At 42.1% G+C, this 19,091-nt stretch overlaps 1 protein-coding gene across 9 annotated transcripts in view; it reads left to right on the top strand.

The window, feature by feature from the left end:
• Positions 1 to 1,117: 1,117 nt before the first annotated feature.
• The window catches only part of AKAP13 (A-kinase anchoring protein 13), a 339,098-nt gene continuing 321,124 nt past the window's right edge, over positions 1,118 to 19,091 (top strand). For 2 of the 9 annotated variants that reach the window (XM_038418967.2, XM_043493944.1), the window contains exon 1: positions 1,620 to 1,786. The gene's annotated coding sequence lies outside the window, so the exon portion shown is untranslated. Of the gene's footprint in view, positions 1,787 to 19,091 lie in introns of all 9 variants that reach the window. The other 7 variants (XM_043493951.1, XM_043493948.1, XM_043493950.1 and 4 more) reach the window with 5 other exon arrangements.

The following is a 19,091-nucleotide window of genomic DNA, read 5'->3' as shown; positions in this document are numbered from 1 at the left end:
CTTGCATATCCAAAGAGGACCTGCATTTAGAAGTGAATTTTGAGATTTGCGTTCCACTGGTTTACAGCAAACTGCTGCTGCATGTTTCTTTACAGAGAGCAGGCTTCCATTTCAGTAGAAATACATGTGCTTTTAAAACTACACCATCCCTTGAGAATTTAAATTATTTGTTTAAGGGGGAGGAGAATATTTTATGAAACTCAGTGAAACTGGGGGAAATCTAAAACATAAAATGGGGGAAGAGGTTCTGAAATGTTACAAAATCCCAGAGTCTGGGGAGGAGTTCCCCAACTCTAACGGATGATAATTTAGTAATCTTCTATGTAGGTAAATAGTAACTTTAAAATCTGCAGACCACCTATTTTTCCCCCCATCTCTCAAAGAATTACAATATCTATATATCAATTACTCTCTGAGATGTAAAAAAGCACAAAGAGTCCTTAAGGCACCTTAGAGACTAACAAATTTATTTGGGCATAAGCTTTAAACCCACTCTATCAGATGCATGGAGTGAAAAATACAGGAAGCAGTAAAGAAAAGGAGGACTTGTGGCACCTTAGCGACTAACAAATTTATTTGAGCATAAGCTTTCGTGAGCTACAGCTCACTTCATCGATGAAGTGAGCTGTAGCTCACGAAAGCTTATGCTCAAATAAATTTGTTAGTTGCTAAGGTGCCACAAGTCCTCCTTCTCTTTTTTGCAAATACAGACTAACACAGCTGCTACTCTGAAACAGGAAGTATATACATTACAGCACATGAAAAGATGGGAGTTGCCTTACCATGAGTGGGGGGGGGGGGGAAGGGATCAGTGGTAATGAGGCCAATTCAGTCAAGGTGGAAGTGGCCTATTCTCAACAGTTGACAAGAAGGGGCAACTATCATCAGAGGGAAAATTACTATTGTAATTCTGACAGGTTTCAGAGTAGCAGCCCTGTTAGTCTGTATTCGCAAAAAGAAAAGGAGGACTTGTGGCACCTTAGAGACTAACAAATTTATTAGAGCATAAGCTTTCGTGAGCTACAGCTCACTGAGCTGTAGCTCACGAAAGCTTATGCTCTAATAAATTTGTTAGTCTCTAAGGTGCCACAAGTCCTCCTTTTCTTATTGTAATTCTAATACTGTACATCTCTGAGATGTAACTGTGTTGTCCGATGGGGAGCGGTGACCTACCCGCGAAAGCTCATCTCAGGACTGAGAGGCAGGAGATCTTGGGCAAGCCGCTTAAGTGACCCGTGCCTCAGTTTCCCTACCCGTAAAGTGAGGCGGGTAACGGGCAAGTCACGCGGGGAGGAAGCATAGCGAGGATCAATCCATGCAAGCGGGTTAAAGCGCTCTGGGAGGGGCAGGAGCTGGGACCTGCCCGGAGAAGCCTTTTGATGAAGTCCCTGCTCAGCTGCTGAATCCTCCACGCCAGCAAAATGCACCCCCTGGAGCCAGCTCCCCTGCCCGTCCAAGCGGCTCCCACGCGTGAACTCCAGCCACCCGGGCTCCCGCCCCCGCCCCCGCGAGCCCCCGGACCGTGCAATCAGCGCGGCCCTCCGCTCCCTCCACCCGCGCTAGGAGGAGGAACCTAGGGGGACGGAGAAGGGGTCTCCTCCTCTGCCCCCCCTCCCCTCCCAGCTGGCGCATGCGTGATAGCTCGGGGCTGCTCGTCGGGCTAGCGGAGGGAGGGAGCCGCCGGGAGCGCTCGGGTGCCGCCGCCTGTTGCACCAGCGCCCCGTGCCGCCAGCCATTGTCCCCCGCTCCCCGCCGCCGCAGGAGGCCAAGCAGCCCCGCCCGCGGGGTGAGTGAGTGAGCGAGTTTGGGGGAAGTGCCCGGGGACGGGGGGGGGGGGCTGAGTCTGCGGGGGGCCGGGGGGAGAGAGACACACGTCCCTTCCCCGGGAGATCTCGGCAGAGAGTCTGGGGGTGGGAGCCCTCCCATCACTGCAGGGCTGGGGGAGCCCCTCCGGCTGCAAAGCTGGGGAGCCGCCCCCCCCCGGAGACGGGGCCGCGGGGGAAGGTGGCGCTGCAGGGGCTCCGGCCGGGGTATGGGGAGCGCCTGCCTTCGCTCGCGGCGCTGCGGTTCTGCTGCGGGGCGGGGGGGCTCGTTCATGCGGTTCTGCTCCTGCTTCTCCTCTCCCGGGTGGAGAGAGGCCCCTTCCTCCCCCGCTCTCCTGACCCCTCCCAGTCCCGGCCGCGTCCGGGGAGGGGGCCTGAAGGGCTCGGTTGAAAATGCACCTTGGGAGCTCCCACCAGGCGCTTGCCCAAGCCCTGCAACCCCCCCACCCCGCCCCCGGGGGCGGTTCTCTTGGCAACTTTGTGTCTTCCACGAGCTGTCCCGGGCTGCGTCCGTGCGAGTGGTGACGGGCTCGCAGCCAGGGTCGCTCTCTAACAGGTCGCTGCTGGATCGGACAGCTCTGCTCTGGGCTGCTCCTTTCCTCACTTTCCTTTCCTTTGTTTCTTCTTTTGCTAATTGCAAACATACTTGATTGCGTCCGAGCCCGAAACCACTTTTCCCTCCGCTCTTGTCTGTGCTGCGGCAACTACCACGTTCTCTGGAGTAGTTCGAGCGATTGCCACCAATGGTTAAATCCCTCTTATCCCGAGGAGCTATGAGGGGTAGGGAGAGAGAAATGCGAGCTTGCAAAGCCGTTTTATTGATAAATTAGCAGAATGTGGCTTTCAGAACTTTTTACCCACGGATATGTGTGGGGGGGGAGGGGGAGAAGTTTTTTTTTAGAAAAATGTCAATATATGTTTGTAAAATAAACTTCCTCTGTATCAGAATCATGGATGTTGTGATGTGAAATACTTAATTTGAATTTCAGTAGTACAACCAGATGGCACTTAATATCTCCACTTTGTTGTAAGGAAGGTAATCCAGGAGCTAAAAACACAATCTGTTGTAATATTTGTTATATGAACCTTTTGAAGTTATTCTGAGGGGGGTCATCCTATATGCGTCCGATGAAGTGATCTGTAGCTCTCGAAAGCTTACGCTCTAATAAATTTGTTAGTCTCTAAGGTGCAACAAGTCCTCCTTTTCTTTTTGCGAATGCAGACTAACACGGCTGCTACTCTGAAACCTATAGACATGCTTCACGTTTTTATTCTGTGGCTTTTAAAGGGCACTGCACACACATTTCATTTCTATAGTTAAACAGACTCTTATTTGAAAACAGTCTGTGGAATTCCTGAACAAGGGTCACAGAAGTGCTGCTGTTTCTTAACCTTTTAACGGTCAGGGTTTATTAATCCACCTTCTGTGTCCGTGTTATCCCTGCAGGTCATACAAAGGAGTTGGGATTAGCAGAGACCAGTTTTACTGACCTCTCTAACTTCTTCTACTGCAGTGTCTTTTACGCTGCTTCATTGTGTATCTTCTCATTCTTGCATTCAGGCTATTTTCATAGTGCTGTTTGTATGAGCATACTGTACTAATTCCATCTGATATGATATTGTGTCACTTTAGAGATGCTCAGATGTTGTCTCCATGAACACATTACAAATATGATAGTAAAACACTCAGTAGCATCTGTAGACTACCTAGTTCTTCAGCCAAACATGAAACTTAAAATAAGTAGGAGATATGTGATGCAGTAGAAGTATGTTAAGCACGTAGACTATAAAGCAAGTTTAGACAGTTGTCCTGAGTTGCATGAATGTCTTATGTGCTGAGAGTTTTGAGTCATGTAATTTAATCAGTTTTAAAGGGAGAAAAAATGGTGTGGTTTCTGTTTACAGTAACCCTGTGGAGCTTGAAATCATTCCTTCTCTGGATTTTTTTTCCTCTGTTTTGTACACACTGGCTATTTGTAGAGTTGCTAAGGTGAGTTAGGTTCCAGATATCCTTTCTGAGGTAAGATATTCATGAATCATTTAATGGAGGGAGTGTTTTTGTATTTCTCCCATCACCATAACATCTCACAAATTTTACTGAAGTTGACTTTGCAACATCTCTGAGGTTGGGGAAACTATTGCTTCCCCAGGTATATAGTTCTGAGGTATTTACTCACAGGGATGTAAATAGTGTTAAAAAAAGTAACTGTTTAAATTATTAAAATTTTATCTGTTAAACCTTTAATTGTTAACGAGTTCACAACATAGGCATGGGAACTAGAGGAGTGGGGGGACCTGGATAAGGGTAAGGGGACCAAGGCCAGCAGCCGGAACCCCTGGCGCAACACAGGTGGCCAGGACCCTGGATGCGTTAGGCATTTAAACATTAACTGAATACATAACCCCTAAACTGATAAGCCGGTAAACATTTTACATCCCTTCTGACTCATAGAGAATGAGTTGGTCACAGTCACACAGGGAGTCTGTGGCAGAGAGGGGAATTGAATGCAGTCCTCCAGTACATTGCTCCAACTCCAAGACTATCATTCCCCCTCAGACTTTTTCTTTCTTCTTCCCCCTCATATATCCTGTTACCTAATGAACTTTCCAAAGGAAAATAGTCAGGCAGATTGTGGGCTGGCCAATCAACCAGCCTTGCTGTGTTCCCTTAAAGAACCTTAACAAGAATATTTGTGTATCAAATATGGCTTTTAGGTAGCTTATCAGATTATACTTCATGATGTGATTATTTTGCATGTGCATGCACAGCTTGCCAACACTAAAATATTCTGCATGTTTTTATGCAGATGGTATTGGCCAGTATTGTAAAATGAGGCTAGTGGTTTTGAGTGCTCATTTGGGATATCGTAGGTGGCTAGAGGAAGGAGGGTCCAGTGGTTAAGGTGCTAGCTTGGGACCTGAGACCCCAATTCAATTCTCTGTTCCATCACAGACTTCCTGTGTTACCTTGCACAAGTCATCTAGACTCTCTGTGCTTCAGTTCTCCACCCATAAAGTGGGGATAATAGCACTTCCCAACTTCACCACCACACAGGGGTTGGGAGGGTAAAAGACCTGAAAGGGGCCTGCTTTTTCAGAGTGTGCTGCTCGGCACTTTCTAAGAGTTGGGCCTCTCTTAAGGGGACTTCAGTTGGACACCCCAAATCATTACCAACTTCAAAAACAATATCAGTCATTTACTGCCTTGTCTACCCTTCATGTTTATGATTGAGAGCATGTTAGCATTTGATCCTGAGAGGTGCCAAGCACCCACAAACTGTGGAGTTCTGGGTGCTAGCCATTTTAATTTGCATGTCCATTAAATTCTTGGCATCTCTGCTAAAGGTGATACTTGTGATGTGGGCACCTGCTGGCTAGGAACTGGACTTAGATCACCAATTCTATCACCGCTGCGCACGGTGAACTTGACATGTAGTGGGAAGGCTTCATACATAATTTTTTGGTCCCCTGAGCTTTCCAGTCTCAATCCACTTCTGTGACACTGGCATTCCCCACCCTTCCAGAATGGGGAAAAATAGTCTCCTTGTTACTCAGGTTTTACTATGTTTACTTCAGGTTAATGGTGGTGGTTGGGGAGAATCCTATAAAAATAGCACTTCAGCAGATGATTGAGAAGTACAAACTACAGTAAAACTAGAACAACTTGTCCTTTAGAATGCCTGTTTGCATGCAGGTGAAACAAAACCAAATGGGGAGCAAAGACAATTGATCTGTTTTCAGAACACATTATTAAAGTGGAAAAGACCTTATGTCTCCTGCCTGTTATCATTTTCCATTAAGTGACCATCTATTAAGAACCCTTTATTCTGGAAAAGAAAAGATGCAACTGTCCAAAGAAAATAGAAGCCTTCCCTATATATATATGTGTGTGTGTGTGAGAGACCAATAAATTCACCAAAACTTGTACCAAAGCTTGTACTTCTGTACTATTCATTGACTTCTTCACCCTTTTCAAATTAAATGGGCTTTTGGACAAAATACTAAGTCTTCCTCCTTTCCTTCCCCCAGTGTATTTAATTTTCTTCTTCTTAGTGCAAATGTACTACTGACCAGAATGCAGCTCGCTAAGAGATACCTCCTGCTAAGTGTTTAGTAGTGAGATCTATATAGCTTGTGCAGGATTCCTAAAAGTTTTATTACATTGATCAAAAAACATCTTGTTCTCTATCTTTGGCTAGGTACTTGCTGATCAGAATTTTTTTTTTTTTGACTCCATGGAGCCCTTCAACTTTTTTGTCAAAAAAAGACTATTTTGATTTGGAAAAGCTGAGATGGTGCCTCATGGGAGTTGTAGTCTGGGAGTCCTGTGCTCCTAGTCACCTCTATATGGGGAAAGGGATGTCCTGGATGGACTGCATCTCCCAGCATGCACCATGGTCTCCATTCTTGATAGGATGCTGTGGTACCTCATGGGAGTCTCTGACCATGGTTCATCATAGGACATGTGTTCCAGCTGGGGAACCCAGCCTGTAGGATTATGATAGTAGGAGGAACCTAAATCACAACTCCTGGAGGGCACCATGGCAGCCTCTTTTAATCAAAATTTATGGTTACCATCTATAAATATTTTGGACATTGGTCTTTTATGAAAAGTCGGTTTTCCACAGAGAGCTGACACTCTTCACAAAGAATCTTGTATAATCAAACTCCTAACTTTCTGTTGGAAAAATAGTGTGGACAGAAAAATTCTAGTATCCCTAGTACTCCCTGATTAGCCAGCCACTTAATATTTCTGTTGTCATCATTCGGAACCAGACTTCTTGATCACCTCAGCTAACAGCAAAAATTTGGAGACAGCTTATAAAAAGTCCTTTTCTTACCTGTCTTTCTTCCTTGGAATTGACCTTTTTGCGGCTTTGGAAGGCTATAACCCTCACTTAGCGTTCCTTTGGCTAGTGATAAAGAAGTATGCTGACAGCATTCCAGAACAAACATTTACATAATGAACCTGTTGCTACATTAAATTTATAGAACACATCTTCTCCCCTCTCGCCCCCCGCAGCATATCATATCCATTTGATTCTTTTTAAGAGTGTAACTTTTCCTTTGACTACATGATAAAAATGCAACTAAATTTTCTAATTCATAGTGTGCAGCTATAAATCCAGTGACGTTACACCCTCTTAGTGTTTGCATATAGTTGTTTTGGAAGTGTATAATAAGTAAACTGTTATCAGCAAATAAATCTCAGGCTCAAAGGTGTTGTCTTAACTGAAAAAAAATATCTTTTACCATCTTAACATTTATATGAGACAAAACTGTAGTGTCGACAGGCAGTTGTTTTAATATGTATTAGTAGGTTGAATTTAACATTAGCTTGTTCCCTTGACCTACCATCACAGTTAAAACTATAAATATGTCCACGTCAGTTTTACCATTTGTTTTTTAAAAAAAACAAAAAAAAACCCAAACAAAAAAAAAACAACCAAACCCCCCCCCCACAAATAAACCATACTTTCCCCCCTAGAATGGATACACCCAAAAAGCTTAGTCTAATATCACAAGTTGATGATACAGGACGAAGGGTAGAAAGTGCAATAGCAGGTATTCTATGCTAGTCAGCATATCCACTTCTCAAAAGGTCTGGCTTTTTTCCTAACTCCTCCAACAAGATAAGTGTTGAAATCTATTGAAAATGTCTAAAATAATTTTACACTATCATGTGTCCCAAAGTAGTATTGCTGTGGTCTTCAAAGATCAATCTTTTTTTATCTCTCTCTTTTTATAAAGAGACCTGATGCTGGAGAGTGTTGGGTAACTTCTATCAAAATATTGATAAGATTAAAGAGGGTAAAACTGGAGTAATGTAGATTTCTAATGGGCAGCTTTACAGGGCCAATTCTAAACTGTGGTGAAGTTGACCTGGGAGCAGCTCCAGAGGACTTTGAGGTGGGGGTTCTGTGATCTTTGCATCTCCTTGATTCTGGAGACAGCCAGGGTGATTGGAGTGGTGCCCATCATAAACTAGAGTAGCCCCAGGGATGGCTCTGATTTACTATGTGCTGCAGCATCTCCCTGTCTAGTAGCAGAGAATACCTGGAGCCACATCCTCTATGCCTGGGGCTATTAGGAATCTATGCTACTGTGGAATCCCTCTTGTGGTTGGAGAGGTCTGCCAGAACTACGGGCCCTGTACAGCTTCACAGCTGGTATACAGATGCCTTGGCAGAGGTCCGACTCAAAGCCTATGTTGGTACTTTTTCCTGTATATATTTTAATTCATAGGATAATCCCCTCCCATATAACTAGTGTATGTTAATCTTTCTCCTCCGAGACAATCTGAGATCCCTATTTCTGCATTTATATTTTCTTTGGATTTCTGTCTTCTATAAACATCAGTAATTGCCTCTTCTCCACACCATCTCACTTTTTCAAAATTAGCCAGCTTGGTCTTCATTCCAAAAATAACTTTTCTATGATGCTGTCGTTACCATGTTAGTAATATTTCTTTCCCAAATAAATGTTCCTGCCCTTCCAATGTCAGAGAATAACTCTTGGCAATAGCAGACATAGTGAGTTATCTTGCAACTTTTTCTCACCTGGTTAAGCAATGCATGACTTTTCCCATTGATTTGCATGGAACTTCTTGAATGAGAGGGATTACTCACATCAGTAGGAATTGCAGGACCAAGCCAACCAGAGAGATCCAGGTCAGCTGTTCTTTGTGAGTCCATTTAATTTAAACAGATCTGCTAAGGAACACGTAGCTGGCATCAATCTGCGTTTTAATTTTCAAGCATTTGTGAATTCACTTCTACAACATAAATATAATAATAGAATAAGAAAAATTCTTAATGTTTGGTGCTTACCAAAACATACACCTGTAGCTACTGACTGCTTCTAATCTTCATTAGCCTGTCTCCTGGACCTTGATTTGATGGTCAATCAAGTTTGTGGAAGATGTTAAATTGCATCAACCTTAGAGCGGCAATTTTTGGCTTGAAATTTTCCCAAATGTATGTTTTATTTCTAAACCCATCTTATAGAGACTGTGTGAAGTTTGCAACATGAGTGCTTTATATAGAGTGTAGCTTGTTGCAAGGCCAAATTCCACTCAACCTTTCTCCTGTATTGGTGGGAATTAGTTTTTCTCTTAAAGTAAAAAGAAAAGGAGTACTTGTGGCACCTTAGAGACTAACAAATTTATTTGAGCATAAGCTTTCGTGATCTACAGCTCACTTCATCGAAAGCTTATGCTCAAATAAATTTGTTAGTCTCTAAGGTGCCACAAGTCCTCCTTTTCTTTTTGCGAATACAGACTAACACGGCTGCTACTCTGAAACCTCTCAAAGTACTTAGTCATGTTATTAATTTGTCCTTGATGGGGAGAGAACATAGACGACTGTTTAGATGTAGAGAAGAAGGGGAATTTTGATATGACACTTGCTTTATAGGGTTGATCTGTTGTGGTCGTTTTAGAGTACAGCACAAGGGATTGTGATATTTGAAGTCTTATGCCAGTGAATTCTCAGTGTGCCCACATTGGAGTTCTGCATGTAGCTACATGCTTTTATCAGCCAGGCCTACTGCAGTTCAAAACAGCAAACATTTTTAAAACCTGTTGTACACTTCATAACCTAATCTAAGTTCTTATATCCAAAGCTTTTGGCAAAATTAGTCAGGAGGGTAAATATCTCTGGTGTAACTGCTGTATAAAACTCAGTGTTATCATTAATAAATCTCTGACTACCAAGAAAGTATTGGGTTATACCAGAGCTGTTTTAAACAATCCCCTGTCTTCAAAATGGATTCAAAAAATGGATTCAAACTTTCCTCCTTTTAGGGCTAACATGCACCTAATGGCACAGGTGCTGACTGGCTTGATCTTATTTTTGCCATTATTCTTGTTGCGAATTTAGGGATGTCTAGTAGAATTGGGAGCATGGGGAGTCTTTAGAGAGTGGTAGAATGTTGCTATGATCCTTATGAGACGGATCATTTTGTCTGGTAATGGTTTAACTGATTGCACACTCATGAATAAGGTAAAGGGACCATGTTTGGGATGCATCTTAGTACTTGAAGCACTGCTCTGAAAGTGAGTCTAGTTCTGTTGATAGGTTTCATAGTAGCAGCCGTGTTAGTCTGTATTCGCAAAAAGAAAAGGAGTACTTGTGGCACCTTAGAGACTAACAAATTTATTAGAGCATAAGCTTTCGTGAGCTACAGCTTTTTTTTTTCCACCAAATGCATCCGATGAAGTGAGCTGTAGCTCACCAAAGCTTATGCTCTAATAAATTTGTTAGTCTCTGAGGTGCCACAAGTACTCCTTTTCTAGTTCTGTTGATGAAAGCATCACACATACCATAGTATTCAGCTTCCGCCTGTATTTCCAAGCATTTGCGTGTCTTCTGAACATCAGGGTAAATTTTGGGGCTGTAATTACTATTAAGGAAAACAGATTTGCAGGGGTGGGGGATGCAGAAAATGTAGGCTTAATGAAGACAAAGGACTGCTCACTATGGCCTTACTTTCCTTTTGAATTGCCTTTGGGATGCTGAAACCTCAGGAAATACATACTTGTGGTTGGGATAACTAATGTTTGGATAGGGATGGGAAAGGGGAGAAGTGCTTTTATGAGAGAGAGGGGAATTAAAAAGGAATTTAGAACTTTTGCAGGGGGCAGAGAATTATTCTGACCCTAAAACTATTAATCGATGATTCTGCATTGTGAAAGTCTTGTTTTATTGCCCAGTCTGACCCATTGCCTGCATCGCTGGATAGCGTTTTTTACAACCTAAGTGGCTTTCAATGATGCCTCACTGGAGACATACCTGACAGGTTCTAATGTTCTGTGAAAGGCTGGACTGAGGGACTTGTAGTATTTAGAACAAAAGGGATTAGAAATTACCATCAGCAGTCGCTTGTAGATTTTTTTTTTTTAAATTTGTACCATGTAGTTTAAACATTCTGGGTTAGGGAAAAAAGTCTGAATGTCCAGAGCATTTCCCACACCAGAGAGCAGATATGAACAATGGAAAACCCATTGCAGTAGCCTAGATTTCCTCAAAGGGAGACTAGTTGTCAACCCAACCTCCCTCCTTTCTTTTGAGTTCATAGACATGCCTACATACAATCTGTATGTGTGGCTCTGCAGTCTTGAGGGGATAGGAAAAAATCTGCTTTGGGTCCCTTTAGATACTGGGTGAATTTTCTATATTAGATAATGCAGGCCACATCAGCATAATTTTATGTAAAGGTTTCCTCTGTGTTGTCAAACTCTCTATGGGATTTGGGTCATCCACAGGTGGGAACCAAAGGCAGCCCAATTCCTGAAAGACTTTTGGTGATAAGTTGGGGTGAAGTAGTAGAGATGTCCCACTACCTCTGGGAATTCTGCACGGGGCACTCTTGAATAAAGAGGGAGTAGATGTCAAAATAACAAAGGATGACTTTTAATGGGACATGTTCACTATGACTCCTAAAAGCCTTGGGGTAGCAGTATTGAGGTGCAACCTGATGAGGACAAGTGAAATGTCCTGGGAAGGGAGATTCTGTTCCAGGTGGATTAATTTGCGCCAATATTAAAACAAGACACTCAGCCTCTGAATGGTAGCCTGACAAAGCAGGTGAAATGTATCTCTCAGAATATCTCGGTGGGTAGGAAGGAAGGAGGTTTTAATACAGGGCTGGACAAATAGATTGATACACAATCTGAGCCTGGCCACCACAGTACCAGAGAGAACATAGTCAGGGAATGGGGTTGCTAACCACTAGAAAGCATAGTCACATTTTGCAGTTGTATCCTTTCAAAAATAATTTGGAAGTGAAATAGAGGATTTTCTATTGAATGGGTTAGCTTGGAGGATAACAAGCAGATAGCTCATACACAGAGATAACATGGGACTCTTCATCTCAAAGGGAATCCCAAAGTGCTTTACAAACTATTTGTTTCCTCTTGCTTGCAGGGCAGGAAGCAACCATTGTTCTGGTCCATGACTGGGGCTCCTAGTTGCTATGGTAATACAAATAATATAAAATAATAACTAGCCCACTTCATGCTGCACAACAATAGGAACAGAAATCTTGGCCATATCCCCTGACAGAATCTCTTATGCTTATGAAAAATACCAGTAGATCTTTAATGTTCTTGGTTCTTTTGATGTCCCTTAAAAATACTTGCTCAGCGTGATGGACTTTGTAGCAAATTGTAGCAAGGGCGGTTTAGGCTGGGCATTAGGACAAACTTTTTGTCAGGGTGGTTAAGCACTGGAATAAATTGCCTAGGGAGGTTGTGGAATCTCCATCATTGGAAATTTTTAAGAGCTGGTTAGACAAACACCTGTCAGGTCTAGATAATACTTAGTCCTGCCGTGAGTGCAAGAGACTGAACTAGATGTTCTCTTGAGGTCCTTTCCAGTCCCACAGTACTATGATTTTATGATACTCCACTTACCTACCTTTAAAGGACTTGAGTGGGCTCTGCTGTGATTTTTTGTTGTGAGTCAGAGAAGTCTAGGTATTCTGTGACTGAGAGTTATCCTACTGAGCTCTCCCCTAAGCCAGGGTGCCCTTAAAGCTGTGTAGAATGCCCTGCTCCTCCTAACCATCTCTTAGACCGTGTATTTGGATCTGATGGGGATGCTCTCAATGCTGTTCTTCCTGCTGCTGTTCTTATACTGTGCTCGTTGCTGTAGTATTGCAGTGCCTTCCAGGAGTGCATTTAGCAATGTGACTAACTTCTGTCGAGCAGAGTTTGTTCTGTCTTTATGGGCAGAAGTGTGTGCAGCGGAGTGTCTGCTTTTGGAGGTGGTGGTGGGGAGTGTGTGTGTGTGTGTATTTTAGGGAAGACAGGATGAAGAAGTGCACCTGGGAGTAGAAGGTGATGAGGTTTGTGATGGGCTTCCTGGGACAATTCATTCTACAATCTTGGACTGGCCCCTGAGACAGCTGTGTCTCCCTCACAAGATGAGCTTTCCCTTTACTGTGAAAAGTTCTTTTATGCCCGACGAGTGTAGCTGTTGATCACGAGTATCCTGGAGCTTTAGTCAATGTTTTTGATTCTCTGGGCATAGAGTGTCTTTGAAGTTAAGGACCAAGACCTTGAACTTGATTCAATATTCTGTGGGAAGCTGGTGTAGGGAGTGGAGGGCTGGCTTGATGTGCTTCCAGGAGCTTGTGTTTCTGAAGAGATGTGCTGCAGCCTTCTTTACCTGTTGGACTTAAGCCTTGAAGTCTTCATGCCTAGGTTTATTGCATTGCTCTAGTCTAGCTGAGAGATGACAAAGGCATGAGTATCTGAGGCCCAGTCATCGTCTGTCCAGGATAGGATGGAGTTTCTAGGCAGCTGGAGATGGTAGAAAGCATTACCCTCAGCTATTGCTGTGTGACAGTTTAGCATTTGCAACAACTCCATAGAGTGCTCCTTCTGCAGACTGAATTGACTAATTGTGGGTGCATCTCTTCAGCCAAAACAGACTTCACCAGGGGTGCAAGCTCTTCAGAATGTTTTCCTCTGTCCATTAGCATAACTTATGGCTTGCTCTAGTTCAATTTAAACCAGCTGTTCTTCCTCCATGAGCTGATTTTTGTCCACTGGGTCATCTTGGTAGGAGTGGTATGGTCATATATGGTGAAGGAAACCGAGAGCTGTGTGTCACTCTGCGCTTGATTCAGGGCTCTAATTTAGTACTTCATGCAGGAAACATACCCTCTGTTATCATGATGGGTGAGAGCCTGAATGCAGTTGTCTGACTCAATGGTTTGTGCCCATGCCTGCTGAGGAATGTATGTAATATCGGAGCAGACCTTGCTGTTGAAGTGTTGGCTCTTTTTCACCTATCTACATAAACTCAGCGATATGACTGTGTGTAGGAAAATAAGTTGTTTTACCTCTCCCACCCACGTTTAAAGTACTGTATCTAATGGTTCAAAAGCCAGGAAATCAATCAAAGTAAAGCTTGCTCATGTGATTAACTTGTAGTGTTTCCTGTGGGGTTTTTGTTTGTGTTACAGCCCTAATGTTTAACTAGTTTTGAGTGCACTTTTCTTTATTGGGAGATTTTATTTTTTCATCCATTTGTTTAGAAGAACAGGTTCTCCCCATTTCTGATAGCCATGAAATTATTTTCCCAAGGGAATAGGAGAGAAGGAAGATTATGGGAAACACCAAAGGGGGAAATCTAAGAATAGACTTGTTTTTGCTGATGGTATGCTAATGTTCATTATAAACCTATTACTACCCTTCCAAATGTCCTTGAGCTCTGTGAGAGCTTTGCAAAACTTCTTGCATTTCAAATTCACTTTGTCGGAGGTGCTTCCTCTGAGTAAAACATGCATGTACAGAAAAGGGATTGTGAGTTAGTTGGCATTTAAATATGAAGATGCCTCTATTAAAAATACTTGGAAACACATACATCTCATGTTAGCTGGACTATCTGTGGGAAGTACGTTATACTCATCAGTCGCCCGAGTTAATTAGCAACATGAGTTAATGTGCTTTATATCAAGTTTCTTTTAAAAACAATGGAGCTGGTGAATGTTGCCCAGAAACGGGAAACTGAAATCTTCTCTGAATCAAGTGAAGCGTATAAAAGAGTAGTGCAAGGTTTCTCACTTTCTTTAAGGAACTCCTGACCTCTGGGGGTAAGGATGCGGGGAGAGGGAACACTTCTAGGGGCGCTCTTCGTGCCCATCTTATCTTGGTTTCTGCTGAATTGGCTAGTAATAGTAGCTGCGATTGGTTTCTTTGTGTATGAACACCTGTGCACTAGACTAAAATCACCAACCCATTTTACCTGGTTCTCTTGAACAGCTCTCGGGAGGTGGTAATAATTTTCAGATACTACTAACCTGTGCTCGTTCTCTAACTGCACTTACTCATTTTTTTTTAAACCCTCCACGTTGGAAATAGATTGATTTTCTTCACTGGCTACTCCTTTCAGGGCAGGTGGAACAATAACAAAAGCTACTTGAACACTGATGAATGATAGGTTGAAACTTTGCCTAGTTTCATAGCTGTATGTCCATAAATAGCATTACTGTCTAGCAAGTTTCCTTTAGCAAAGGAAGTGTGCCACAGTTACAAAATGAGGTAAAGGAGGGACACCTGCAGTCATATACAGTAAGGCTATAGCTTTTGTACTTGAAGCATAGACCTTTTAAGAATATGAGCATAATTGATTATGGACCGGATCCTTGACCCAGATCCTCTTCTTCCCTTCCCCTCCCCTCCCATTGGCAACTTTGTGCCACTCAGGCAGAATTTGCAGGAGGCATCAAGCTAGTGTGGCAAGCCCTATGTCACCCTCTTATTACTTTTCTCCCCATCTGCCTGGCTCAGCATATCATGGCAGGTTGAGGAAAGAATGGACAGAGTGCACGGTGCTCTCTGGTGGATGAAACTGTACCCTGGGTGACTGTTAAAACTGCTGTAACTTAAACTGTTGGCCCAACTGGAGCCTGGCATGACCCAGGATTGGGGGAGTACACAGACAGCTCCCCACTCCTGTCCCTTTGGGTATGGGCCAAGCACACCACGGCCAGATCCAAGAATGTGGCATGTTTGGGTCTTGGGTTTTTGACTCACAGCACAGTTGGTAAGGTGATTTCCTTGTTTGTCAGGTAAGGAGTTTTGTGATCTGTTTGATTGGGAGCAGGGACAGCTAAATTCTAACCTTAGTTCTCGTTCTCTGTGTGTCCCTGGCTCCAGTCCAACAGACCAGAAAGAGGCAAAATTAAACGTTTAAGTTCAAGATTAGGCATCAGAATGAGGAAGGCTGTTTCCTGCTCCTTAACAGCAAAATACTGCATACAAGTACTCTTCTGTCTCTCCTTATTTTCCTTTTTTTAAACTGATTGTGGCATGATTATTACTTGATGTCAAGAAATGTAAATAACACCAAGATAGTGAACTGCAGCATTCCAGAGTCCTTGGCAGCTTTCTTGAATTGAAGTATCTGTCTGTGATTCCTGTCCAGCTTCCTCCACTCACACAGCCATTGGGTTTAAGTACCTATCTATCTACACAAACAAGGCTTCAGAAAGGATCTCCTTATATGCCGTAGGTGCTAGTGACCCATTCTTCTTTTAACTACTGTACAGTTAAACAAACCAAAATTGAGAAGTCTTAGGGCAGTATTAAAAGAATGTGTTATGAGAAAGTTCATCGTAGTCATTGAAGCACACCGTGTTCTGGTACCATTCTCTGATAAGTCTAAGATCTGTGCCTTTATGGGAATAAGAGTGTAAAATGCAGTACCTGATTTAAAGAGCTAATAAATCAGAGTGTTAATCTATTGCTCTTGACACAGTCTGGCTCTTCTCCCAGTCTCTCTCTCACTTTCACTGCATTCTCAGACCAGAATCCCTCAGTTTGCCTTGGTGTGACAAAGGTATAATTACAGCTCGCCTCTCTTGTTTGTACTATGTGAATAGGCATTGACAGGATAAATTTAACAATTGCAGGGGGATCTACCCATTTAAAGGACTGTAGAGCTGTGGTAAAAACTTGAATTTCTAAGGCATGAAATCACTTGTTGAATGGGAGGGGAGGGTGAGATAAAAGTCTAGGAATTAGTGCAAAGAAGAGTAGGAAATCACTATTATTTTGCTTTCTGCTTTTTCTTTAGTGAGGGTGGGAGACATAGGTTAATAGCTTTTTTTTTTAATGGAAACTTTAACCAAAATACAAGTTAAAAGAAAACTATATATACATCATGGGAAGATGAGGTATTTTACAACTTAATGTACAGCGGTGATGGAAAGAGATGATTGCAGCCTGACCTTCAGAGATTTTGAGCCATCGCAGTATACTGTTCACTCTGAAGTCAGTAGGTTATTCGGAACAAGAGAAGCAAGATGTAATCTACGTTAGAGCTGGTTAAAATTTTGCAAATGACATTTTATTTTAAATGGCTTTTATGTAAATTGTAAATTTCCACAATTTCTTTTTCTACATTTTTTATGTTTTTGATTAAATGGGGTCAAAGATAATTTTTTTAATAGTTTTTTTTCAACTTATCTTTTCTCCTTCTTTGTCCCTTTATCTCCTTTCTCCCCTCTCTGCCTTCCTTTTCAATGGCAAGTCGCAAGGGGACCAGGAACAAGGAAAATTGGAAAAAAATGGAAAAATTTCAAAAGCAAAAATTCTGATTAACTCTTTTTTTTGTGTGGGAAAAAATTAAAAGAAATGAAATATCCCTTTTGAAACCCGGGAAACAAAAATTACTGCAATTGTTTGTGCATCCCTCCTCCAATTTTCAACCAACTCTCTGGCAAGTTTCTGAGGGATCAAATAGAAGCTGTAAAGGTCTTCCGATAACAAGCTGGTGAGATTTCGTACATTTTAGTGTTTATTCTGAATTAAATGACGACAATGATTCAGCTGCATTTGTGAGATTGCATATGGGTTTTTTTTCTGTTTTCAGTTGATTTCCTTCACAATAATATGATTTTGCATATTAGCAAGGAAGGAAATATTTAATGTTATAGAAATACACCTTGCATCAGACAAAGAAACAAGCTTTAGAGAATTTTGTTTTTCCCCTTCTCTTGTGTCATTCTGAAGGAAATATAAATGATTTTGCATGACACACAAGGGTGCCCACTGTAATTTATTTTTCTAGCATTTGTGCTGAGCTTTTTAGCAGGTTGAATACTAGCTTGATCAAGCAGAAATGTAATAATATTGTACTTCATAGTGAACAGGAAATCTGCAAAACAGCCACAATGTCCTGTCGTGGGTGCGTGTATAGTAGAGCAGGTTTTCTAATGGCAGAACAGCCAGGAAAATTAGAGCAAAACTTATACTAAATAAACTTGTCACAGAAAAGTAAATGGAGGAGGGTTGAGTAAGGCATTTGGAGGAAACCACAACATTAGGTTAAATGCAAAATAAAAACCTGGTTTCAGCAGCTGTGCTAGCGATGAAGCTACTCTCCGCAATCTTGACTTCAACAGCAGTGAATTTTTTCTAAGCTAGCTTTTTCTGCCAGCTGTCTTGGTATTTGCTTTAAGGCCATATCTTGCTATCTTTACATGAGTGACTCTTCTGCTGTTGTAAGCAGGCTAGTTTTTCAGTATTAGTAATGCCGTATTTGTGACTGCTTCCTCTTACTCCCACCCCTCCAAAAACTCATTGTAACTCTTGTGGTGCTAAAAATCATTCTTGTGGAGTATTAGCTGTGTACTGTTAAAGCAGCTGGTCTGTTCCTGAAGTTCATATGCTGTGAGTGTTAATTCATTAATGTTTCTAAAGTGTTTTGAGCTCCTTGGATGAAATGAGCAGAAGAAATACAAAGTATTGTTCAAGTTAAATGAACGTTGCCAAAGCTGGCTACACTTAATCTATTGGGAAATTGACATCTCCTACCTTTTTATTTATATAGCACCAGAAGTGTGGAACTGTATAGGGGGAAGTGCTGCCAAACAAATAAATAAGGCCTTACCTCAAATGTCTAACACCCTATGTCAGGGACAAACTGGTACAGCATGGACTGCACTAAATAAAAATGGAGGGGTGCAGGTAATCATTGTAACTGGAAAGCATCCTGGAATGACTGTGTTTTGAAAGTGGGGTCTTGGCATATATTAACTGTGAAGATGCACCAGACCTAAGAAACAGAAAATAATGCAGCAGAAAGGAAGGAAGTGGTTAGGGGGGCAGCTGAGTCAGAAGCAGGAGATAGGCAGAGCCACACTTTGATCACGATTCCATTTTAAAGCTTTTTATCTTTAAGGAATCCTTCACTTTTTTTCTTTTTTCCCCCCTTTCAGAAGAAGTCATTCCTTAGTCTGAGTTTGGGAGATGTTAGTACATACATGGAAAAGTGCATACAGTTCTAGAAAACCTTCAGAGGCATGATGTAAGGTTGAGATGCACAGTATAACAGTATCTAAAGTAAAGGGTGAAAATGCACTGGGAAATTGGCTTGCCACCCCCGATGTCTATGAACATGTCTGGTGTGTTTTCTAACCTTGCTAACGTCTTCCCTTAAGTATTTTTTTCTTTCAACCCTTGATGTTCTCTTAAAGTAGTTCTTGTGTAAATATTGAATTAAAAAAGGACTTCTCAAATATTTTATGAAAAATGTGATTCTCTCTCTGTGTAGCAACGATTGTAGGGAGGTGATATCCTGTCAACAACAGTGGTATCTTGGCAATCTAACATTTAGCTGTGTGTGTGTATAAATTAAAATTTTCAGGGGTAATTATAAGTTACTTTGAGACACAGTAGTATGTTTTTAGTTGCAAAAAATGTATCTTCTTTGCTGCTATTCAAAGATGTTTTTAGAAGTATACAGTAATAAT

This window comes from Dermochelys coriacea, chromosome 10, assembly GCF_009764565.3.
Source record: "Dermochelys coriacea isolate rDerCor1 chromosome 10, rDerCor1.pri.v4, whole genome shotgun sequence".
Taxonomy (NCBI): Eukaryota; Metazoa; Chordata; order Testudines; family Dermochelyidae; genus Dermochelys; species Dermochelys coriacea.
Note: the sequence above shows the minus strand (reverse complement) of the source record. Positions and strands in the feature narration are given on the sequence as shown.